The following is an 11623-nucleotide window of genomic DNA, read 5'->3' as shown; positions in this document are numbered from 1 at the left end:
CATAAAGGCTTTGTCTACTAGCAACTCCATGGTACCAGGAAGATTTGGTCTCAACGTGATTCTATGAACATTATTTTGGTTATGAAGAACAAGACTTTGGTTCCATGGTGATTCAAAGTGTTATGGAGGATTGTATGGAATTTTTAAAAAGAATCCAATTCGTAGTTTCGCAGGATATATAGAAAGAGGGTAATTCAATTCATGTGCCGGTTTGTTGGCAAAATAGGATGCTGCAGCCACAGAAGGACAGTGATGTTGCTTGGAGCCACCTATTATGATTCACACTGTAATGAGGGTAGATATATATGTCATGTCCATCTTCTATACATCTGGTTAATAGTTTTCTCTTTCTTATATTTTTTCTTTCTATATTATCAATAAAAAAATGACTTCTATAGCTATAGAAAAGTAAAATAAAAATACTAGCAGTTCAAAGCACAAAAAAGGAATCGACTATAGGACAATAAAGTTTTGGACAGTAGAAATTCTGAATTATGCCTCGATGAAGTTGACATCGTTTCTGCACTTCCTTGGACACCCCATGGATAACTGATCAAACAACAACAAAGCTTTTCTTTTTTCTTTTCTGTTTTTCTGATGGGTAAAAATAAATTTCATATACAGAAATGCCATGTAGAATATTAAGGAGCACACGACCCTTATACGAGAATCAGAAAACCCACAAGACGCCCTAACACAAACTTTCAGGAAACCTATCAACTGAGTGATGGCCCAAATAGAAATCCCACAAGTTAAATTTTGAACCAGTATAAAAGCCCACAATGTATGATATTCAAATAAACCTATACCCGAATCCTAAATCCCTCCAGCCCAAACATTAAACGCTACGCAACCCTAAATCCTTATCCCAACCAAACCCTAGAATCCCTAAAAGCCGCCGCCTCACCGTGACCACCATGAATCAAGAGAAAAGTAACCTTCATGAAAGGTGAAACACATCACCACCCTATGTGGATAAACTACCATTGAAAACAACAAGCTATTGTACCATCATTCACGAACACCCATTGCCATGATTGTCGGCAAATCCAACTTTGAAACATTTACAACATCCTCTGCACCCGTCGTGTTCACAGGACCGGCCCTGCCATATAAGCGAAGTAAGCGGCGCTTGAGGCCACAGAAAAAATGAGGCCACGAAACTGGAAATACCTTTTAAGATTTCAAATGATAGAAACGGGATATCATGTAAAACTTATGCCATACATTGTGCAAAGTGAAAAAACACACTTGCAAGGGGCCTCTAATAAAAGAGTAGATTTGTTAGGCATCAAAAGGAAAGTGAGATTGTCTTTTATTTTTATTTTTGGAGGAGAAAGGTTAAACTTGTATAGAAGAAAAAGAAAAATACAGAAAGAAAAAGCACATGGAAGTGCTATGAAGAGCTGAGGAGATATCTCCAACAGCAAAACAAGAGAAAACTACAACGCATAATTGTTGACAAGGTAAACCAAAAGTCTAACAAGCGAAAACAAAGCACAACACGTTATAAACATTGAAAAGGTAATTCTTCGACATCATTTCTTTTTTTTTACCGACAAGAATATGACCCGTATCGTAACGGTCCGGGAAATACCAATATATTTAAAATATAGTTAATGGAATGGAACTGGTGCAACATTTTACACTGCTGGACTTTAAATTAATAAACCGCTTACAATTTAAATTCATAAGAGAGCTACAGGGAAAGATTTCATTGATCCCTCACACTTTAATGCGTACCCAGGTACTCATAAAGGTAAAAAGTAATCGGTCAATCGAAACACAAATATGTCACCTAACTAATAGGACCTTCTTGTATATATAGACATATATGAATTTTTTGGGGGGAAGTTGTCGAAAATAGGTATATATGATCAAAAAGTCTCGGCATGCCGAGCAAGAAGAACTAAAAGAAAACCGCCACACACAATGCATGTGGGCCCCTGCTAACTCCAGCAGGATGGGGCCCAGTCATTTTTTCTTTTACTCGGTCTGTCTAGAGTTGCTCATATATGATTATTTTTTTCCTTCTTGTTCATCGATAGCATCCACATATTCTCTTCTAATCATTTCAGTACCATAATTTTTTATTAAAAGAACATTTTAGGCAAAAGAACGTATTGGTCCCAAAACTGTTAATCCATTAAACTTTTACTTCTTTATGTTGTCATTGTAATATAATCCTCCGTCGTCTGTTACATTTTATGATATTGTAACGTGAAAGTTTTCGAGAATCAAAACTCAGTATAAACCTTACAACAAAGATATATTTTTTGTGTCAGGATACAGATTCTCTCAAGGTGTCATTCTACCGAGTTTTCTAGCAAGTTTTATAAGCTCATTATTCCTTCTGCAACTATCTTTGATCTTGTTTCATAACTCTGTGGTCGATTGCCAAATACGATTATCTTGGAGTGCCTCATAAAAACTAAATCTAACACGTCCCTACTTTCTTTCCCATGCGAGAGGGTAATAAACAAAAATATTTATGTTTATATGAACCTTTCGGGTTGCTAACTGTTCCACATGCTTTGAGACCCTTTCCTCATCGTCATTAAGATAATTGTCTACCCATCACCAGCTATCAAAGACCTAAGGAAATCTTAATGAAGTCGTTTTAGGATATAAATGCATCTCAATTAAGACCACCATCTATTACTTTGAAAATGAGCCGTGGAAATTAAGACCGGTAGATTGTGGGGTTTTATATTTCGGAATGTGCTGATTTTTGGTAGCCATGTAGAAATTGGTAAGAGGAACATATCACCAAAAAATTAGTTTTAAATCCGTTACGGTTCGATTTTTATTCATAAAAATGACGTCCAACGTGTGAGATAGTGTGATAATATTAATAGTGTGAAGGGATCCTTCCTCCTCAATTAATACTTATCAAATACAATACTGTATAAAGTTTGGATGCAAAATTAAAAGAACACCTATCAACAAAGAATTTCATTAGAATTAAAACGACAACATACCAACTTCATAATGCTTGGGGAAAAAAAATCATAAAAATGGTGCGTTTTTCATTCATAAAAATGACGTCCAACGTGTGAGATAGTGTGATAATAATAGTGTGAAGAGATTCTTCCTCCTCAATTAATACTTATCAAATATAATACTGTATAAAGTTTGGAAGCAAAATTAAAAAAACATCTATAAAAAAATAATTTCATTAGAATTAAAACGACAACATACCAACTTCATAATGCTTAAAATAAATTTAAAAAAATAAATCATAACTTCATAGAAATCAAGCTTCAAGTAACATTCAATCCAAAGTTCATTCTTATCAAAGTAAAAGAAGTTTATGTATTTTGTCCAAACATTGAAATTCTTGATTGCATTTTCACATAATCATCTTTTATTACTAAACTAGTCAACATGAGACAAAGTAATATCATTTATCAGTAAATGCCTTTTTTTTTGGTGAATCTTAATGAAGTCGAGCATAATCAATCCCTGCAAAAACCTACAATTTATCAAATAGTTAATTTCATCCGTAAAATTTATAAATGAAGGAAATGTTTGTGTTCTGCTATATCCTCACAAAATTACTGCCAACATTGACCAAAATTCTGGCCATTCAGGTGACTTCTGCTGGTGACCTTCAAATTTAGTCATGGCTGGGCCATTCTTTCAGCTCTCATGTGAAACATAATTATTACGGTATAATGGGAATAGCAGCAAAATATTGAAATTAAGGCATGATCTTATAAGAAAGGAAAAAAGTACAGAAGATGCACAAATCCAGTAACAAAAATAGGTAGTGGAAAAAAAGGATATCTTGATTGCTTACAAATGGTCTTACAAATCCAGTAAAACGAATACACGCATTTCCAAAAGAAGGACTTACATAAAATTATGGTTCCAAATCCTAAATAATTTTTTTTTCTTTCGCTGAATGCATTTTTGAAAAAAATGCATAAGTCCAGTTCAAACATTTGATACGCCCATACTTAACAAAATGGCATATCTTACATTCACAATCACAGTAATGAAACAGAGTACTTCTAGTGAGAGAAAACTTAACCAAACACATGGAACCATGTAAAGGGTTTGCATGAAACCAGCATGTCGGATACGGAGATTATCAAAATGGATAAACTCTAATCCCAATTTAGGGATAAATGAAGTTTTCCATTTAATGTACAAATTAAGAAGAGATATTGAGGAAGGAGAAGCTATAGAATATATAGTGATATACAACTGAAAAGACCACATATATTGATTCATATTATACGAAAAACTAAATTAATTCCAACCAAAGATAAGAAACTTTCAAAACTAATCACATTAGATGCACATAACACACCAAACTTCCAATTTAAATCGCGTAACTATAACATAGATGGAGACTAAATTGGAAGTTGAAGTTTTGAGATCTAATCAAAAGTAATTGGAGCAAGGGAGACTTTGAAAAATAGAGAGACGTAAAAATAAGAATAGAAAGAAAAAGTGGCGACAATTTCATGATCAAGAAAATATAACAAAGGAAGAATCGTTGAAGAGATTAAGCATTAAGTACATAACAAATTTAGACGTACACCTGTTGCACCAAAAGTTGCATTACCGTTCCACTGCTTTAGAAAATTGTGTCCCTTTACGTCGGATGGCAGTAGAACATGTGTACAATTAGAGCGTAAAAGCATTTACCGTATATTAGTTTAAAGCAGTAATATCATATGGTGGATCATATAAACATTGCATAACGAAAACTAAATTTATAGGAGAAAAAAGCAAAGTTACCTCTAAGCCACATACAAAAACATCACCAGTCCAAAATAAAAATTATAATGTCATTAGTATTGGCGCTGACCTATGAGAGGGTAGATTGTTTTCACATATCCAGTCTTACATAGTTGCAGCTGTTGTACACCTCTCTCTAATTCAGTTGAAATCTTGAGTGCAGTTTACAATTTGAAAGACCCCAGTTTTGTTGAAAATAATGGTAAAGTCAACCCAATTAGCTTGTGATATTGACGCCATTTTGTCCCCCACCCTTGGTAGCCATTTGTAAATAAACCCATCTGTTAACAATTAAACGAATCAACTTAACATAGGTTTATTATCATCCAAAATACACTAAAGTTTGAATTATCGTCAGGTTTAAGTTTACAGCTGAAACTTACAGTGACTTAATCCTTGAAGGCTTGAACCACTTCCCCGCCAAATACATGTATCAAAAATAAGAATATTTACTTCTCTTTAAATCCAATGCAATTGTTGCAATAACAAACCTAGAATACCAATATAACACTGGAACGAACAATTGAACCCACAACTTAGAAAATAAATTGAGAAAATGTAAACCAAAAACAAGAAATCCAAACCAAATTGAATACCTTGTGAAGCTTAAATTGCCGCTAGATTTGCAGTATGCTGCAGATTGCCTGTTTATGGATAGACAATTTCAATTCTCCCAGATTCAGTCAAAACCATTCCATATTTTAGATTTCTAAAGATTTTGTAAATCATAAGGAAAAAGAAAAATACCAAAATTAAACAAAATAAATTCCGAAAGTAACACAATACATAAGACAATGATGTTAAACTTCAGGGGATGGGTGTTGTAAATATGCCAAATCAATAGCTACTAAAAAAATTTGTGAATTAGAAATCTAGGGCTTACCTTTTGATAACGTAAAATAAAACCCAATATTAAGAGATAAATAAGAACCATGATTTGAAGATGACTCATGCGTTCTTCTTCAATATGTTGGACGGATTTATAGATGCATGCGCGTTTAGAAATTTATGAGCTCATGAGAAGAAACGTATTTGGGTGAGTTTATGATGTTCTAAGAAGATTCCATTCCATTCCATTCCATTCCACTCCATCAATTGCATAGAAGAACAAATATTCAACATAAATCTCATTGATTTCCAAGAATTTGAAACGGATGTGCGTTTTGTTTTATTTCCTCTTCTAGGCGATTTGTCTTTCCTCTTCTAGGCGATTTCTCCGCCATCCCCTAAACCACCATCATTTTATCAGTAACCACCACCAAACACCATAAACTAGCCAGTAACCGCCGCCGTTGGCGTTGAAAATCGTCAATAACCTCCATTGTTTTTCTCCCATGTCTGTATAATCAAAAACCCTCTTAGATCTATTATCTCAAGAGACCAAATCATTGTTTTCATGTAATTTCAGACACTTTTGTTCTAGCATCTGAATTTCTAAGACACCAAAGACACCGAATCTCTAAGACTCTAAGACATAAAGACCCTCTAATACTAAGACCGAGATATTTCGTTTCCAAGACCTTTGCTTCTTCTTAATAGTCATCTTCTTCATCTTCTAAGATTTTTAACCAAAGTCTCAAATCCTCTGTTGATGCTTCTAGACCATCGATACCTAATCTCAGATCTCCTTGTCTTTATGCTTGTAAAGTCATCTGCAATCGTCATAGCATCGTATTTCGCAAGACTCTTGTTACAGTCAGACTTAGGGATTCTCAGTTCCAAAAGATTTCAATTGAAAGCCTTTATTTTTGCTGGGATATTCTTATGTCTTCTTCGTCTGTTGACGGAATTTCAAATTGGACTATAATTTTTCTCGTTTCTTCCTAATTTGATTCTTACCCTAGCTAATTCTATTTAATTCTGATTCAATTTAATCTCGATTGCTCAATCAAATTCGAGTTGTAACTGAATTTAGCCTTTCTGTTGTTTTTTTCTTTTTCTTCTAAACTTCTTTTTTTAGTATTTATATGTTGTTCATTAAATTCTACAAGAAACATTGAAATCATCTCTCTCAAACCTGATGGATTATCTAATTACAGGTACCATTAGCTACAAATCGGTGTAAGGTAGTTGTAGTTGTGCTGCGAAGTTTGCTTTTGGGAATGGGGTTAACATATGGAATGTCACTTTCATATCCAAGTTTTATGTGTATTATTTGAGCTAGAGTATTCACGTGAGTATTGTGGAAAGAAAACCACATACGGACAGACCCAATAATACAATGTTGGATCTTCTGAAATATGTTGGATTTGGAGTGCATGACATGGATTGAGGTTGTTGGATATTTATGGGATTTGTCATTTCTTGGGATGACGTTTAAGTGATGCTGTAAACTTCCAAATGTAATAATGGTAGGAGAATGGAGGGAAAGTTTATGTTGGGGTGGATGGTTCGGGGACTAATGTTGAGGGTCTATCGAGTGTTTTGGTTCAATAGTAGGGCTAGTAACACATCTGCCTGAAATGCCCCAGATCGCATTGGTGCCTCCCAACTGATGCTGCCTTCTTCTAGTATGCATAAAACATAAAATTTTAATTGGACCCCAAAGAGAAATTTCAAAGTTTAGTAACCCACCAAAGCCTCCCTTAATGGAAGTTCCAAAGGGAGTAAAAGCAATAATAAAGATTAGGTGTTGAAAATAAGTCTTGATAGGGCAATGATGGTTATTATAGTTAAGGGGGTACGCATGGCTTTGAATGGGGGTGGTAAACAAAGAGACATGACGGTTAACTAAGCGCCATAAATGGAATTGAATAGAAGAAAATGGGTATTTAAGAAGGTAATTAGCAGAGAGGTTATCATTTTGAGAGTAGTTTAACTGGAGAAAATGGCTGACCTTCCTGATCAAAATTTCCCAAACAGCAATGGTAACTTTCCCGTTGTACTACCTGAGTCGCCTGAATATTCTTAAGACAAATAATTAATTCCTTCTTTGAGTTTGAGAGATTTTTAGAGATTGAGAGATGAAACCCAGTCTGAAATTGATCGTCGTATACAAGAACAAATACATCAAAGAGAAAAAGAAGAAGCTGCTCATCTCCTAAAAGAGCGAAGAGTTGAGGCTCTCTATTCTGCATGGCTACCCAAATTCTTAGCATGGAGAGAAAGGAAGGATGAAGAATGGGCAGAGAAGCATGCCAAGGCTCCCAAATATGAAAGTGCAACTGAGAGTGATTCTGAGGCTTCTGACGGATTTGAGTATGATGTAGAAGAGGTGAACAACAGTGACCTCAAATCTGATGCTGCAGAGGATACGTGTAGGATGGAGGATTATCATGGAAGGAAGTTGAGGAGCCAGTTCAATTACGAACTTGCCAACCCCAAGATCTTTGCACGCACCATGAGTGAAGGTGAACCAAGCAAGATAAGGGTAAGCAGACGTATTTCCAATTCGGTTGATGAGGAAACTGAGGATGATGAAGGGGAATCACATGAGTACAGTGATCAAGAATTGTCTTCCAGTGGGACTTCACCTGCTCCATCTGACACTGATGATGGCGAGCGTTATGAAGAAGAGGAATGGGATACTGATGAAGAGGATTTATGGTAATATCTTCAGAATTACCAGGGAAAGCTAGATTTTTAGGCTTTACATAAAGCTTGAAAACGATCAACAAGTTTTTAACAAAACAATTTCTCTGGTAATTTTATCCTTCCTTACTTTTTTGATGGTGATGCAGATGGTGTGAAGTTTCTTCTTCTCTTTTTGGTTGTAAATTCGGACGGCTTTCTTACTATTTTGGTGATGCTGGAATGAAAAGGTGATGTTATTCAGGGGATTTTTTTGGTTTAAAGGTGTAAAGTTTGAAGTGGTTATGGTTTTTTCAGGTATGTTACAAAGATCAGTAGTAGTTAGGACTTGGGAAATAGTGATGTGGGATTCAGTTTCAGGTTTGGTAGTTTGGTGATTTGAAACTTTGGTATTTTGAAATTTTGCTGGAGAAATCTGGATGTAATATTGAACTAAGAATTGGAGACTCTTAATATAGAAATTTGTGAACTGTTTGCTGTTTATTTTCAGGGTGGTTGAGTAAAATTCGTACTTGTTTTTATTAGAATTAATGTTGTTTTGCAATGATTTTTTGTTTATGAGGATAGTAAGAAATAACAAGGATCTGTAGATGATATATCTGCTAATTATAATCACAATGAGTAGATATGATTGGTGAACACTACTAGGATTGTTGGTTTGATAGAGAAATTCTGAAAACATGAAACAAGAAAAGTGATGCACACATCAGGATAACGTTGCAGAGCTTGGATTATGGAGGAAAGTGAATAAGGAACAACGTTGAGTCTTATCTTCTCGAGAAAACAAATTTAAAGTGCCCAAATTGAACTGTTCTATAGCGAATTAAATTTGTAAATCCATCACTAGAAAACTGAAAACCCGTATCTTATTACTAACTAGGTTTATCCCTTGGTGATGGCAGATACCAGTGAGGAACTAGGACTTCTCATTTCTTAAATGCGGTCATTTGTTTTGCTTTTTATATACAACTATAGTACTCTTTATTTCTGACCAAATTCATATCCCTTTCTATTTCATCCATTAATCACGTAGATATTGGTGCATGTTTCAAATGTACTTGACAACTTCATCACACAAGTATATGGACCAAAAATGGTTTGTTCTTGTTCTCGCTTGATCGCGGAAAAGAATAATCATTGGAATTTCGGAAATGTGAACGAGATATATGTGACTCTGAACGTTCAAAATATACGGCTCTATTATGCATACGGTTGGGGGTGCCTTATTAGTTGCCATGACAATTATATCTGCCCAAAAATTAAACAATCATATTTTGTGACTACGCGTATAATTTGATCATTAAGGAATCCCTCTCATTTTTAATTTTAGATGTAATTTTAATTTGGTTCTTGTTTACTGAAGAAGTGCCACGTTAACCCATCGCATTAGTGATAAAATAGTTTTTTAGTCTTAGTAAGAAAAATGATAAGAGGATGGTTACTCGCTACTTTTGGTTTTACGTATTTTCAGCTGTTCACTTCATTCACCCAACGAATCTGCATTAAAAATATATATGTTGTTCTAGAGGTGTAAATCGGGCCGGGCCAGCACGTTTATGGCACAGTACAACACGTTAATATCTGAGCACAACACAGCACAACACGTGACCGGCACAGCACATGCACAACACGTTAGTTTAATGTGCTGTGTTGTGCCCAATAAATAGGCACATCAGCACGGCAAAACACGCGGCACAACACAACACGGTTAAAAGCACAACACAGCACGACACAACACGGTTAAAAGCACAACACGTGTAAAGCACGTTTAAAGCACGTGAAGCACGGCCTACTAGTCAAATCCCTCCTTATTTAATGGTCCATTACCTATAACCAAACCAGGTAGCTAGAAGTAATGACACGTACCTAGTTTCAATACTCCCGTTATAATGCCGTTACCTAAGCACAACCCTATGTTTGACTAGTATTAGAAGGAAAAAGTGAATCTGAGTTCTCATTTCTCTTTCTCACAAACCCTAGCCGAAAAAACCAAAAATCCGCTGCTGCCGCTGGTAAATCTTCAAATGAATCTAATCTAATTCTTTATTTTACCTACCGATATCACTCTTTCTCTCCATTTTCATTCCGTCTAATTAATCTGTTTATATTTTCTTGACAAGATTTGGTCTCGGTGGGTTTTTTTCAGCAATTTTTGAAGCTCGAGATATGTTTTGCTGTTCTTAAGTTAGTTTTTCGTGTTCTGGTTTGGTAATTTACGCGGTTGGACTTTGTATTGTTTAGATTTGTGATGTTTCAAGAGATTTGATTCATTTATTTTGGTGATAAAGTGTTTGTGATTTTAATTTTAGAATACGAACATGAAGTGTTTGTTAAAATGTTTAATTTGCATTTTTGTTTTGGTTTCATTTAAACATATTATGTTTCTGTTTGGCCTTCCAGATATGGTGTTCTTCAAACAAGATGAAGCCTTCAATGCAGATTAATCAACTCCTATTATTATGTTCGTGTTTAGGTTACTGATCTAAACTTATATATCTATCTATATATTTTTTTTTTCCTAACATATTTCGTGGTTAGGTTATTGACCTGCATGTGCTTGGTTTAACACCATTTATTTTTGAGATTTTCAGGTGTACTTGGTGAAGAAAGCAATTAAATCAAGTCTCACATATTAAAATCTTCCTTATCGCTATAGTTTGACTCCCTTTTATTTCATAAATTTAATGTTTTTCTCCAATTTATATTAGGTTTGTTTATAAGCTATGGAAACTGGTGCTGGTCAATCTACTAACCCGTTGAGTACTGTAGATTTAGATATGCTTGAGGCCAACCGGGAAGTCCCTGCTGGTCAGGAGGAGAATGCACCTTCCTCTCTTCCAAAAACAAGAAAAAGAACCTCTGGAGTTTGGGCTTATTTTGAAACTAAAGAGGTCATGTTTAAGGGGAGCTTGGTATCAAGGGATGTATGCAAACATTGTAAGACTGACTACAAAACTAGTAATGAACCTGGGGTTAATAGCGGGACTGGTCACTTAACTAGACATTTAGCAAAGTGTTTGCCCTTACACTTAGATGAAAATGATCCTAAGCAAGCTAAAATCATATTAGGTAGTGCAGGGGTAGGTAATTTTACTTATAGTCAAATTAGAATGAGAGAAGGATTAGCTGATTTGATTGTAAATTCTGAGAAGCCCTTAGCTCTAGTTGAAGATGAGGAATTTGAAGAGTTTATTCAACTTTATCTTCAACCTAGAACTGATATTTTGAAGAAATTTGATGAAAGGAAAAACCTTTTGATTGCTGAATTTTCTTCATATGCTACTGGTATATCTTTTAATTCGGATATGTGGACATGATGTAATGGATCTCCTTATATTTG

Source organism: Papaver somniferum, chromosome 2 (assembly GCF_003573695.1).
Source record: "Papaver somniferum cultivar HN1 chromosome 2, ASM357369v1, whole genome shotgun sequence".
Lineage (NCBI taxonomy): Eukaryota > Viridiplantae > Streptophyta > Magnoliopsida > Ranunculales > Papaveraceae > Papaver > Papaver somniferum.
This window is presented reverse-complemented; position numbering follows the sequence as displayed.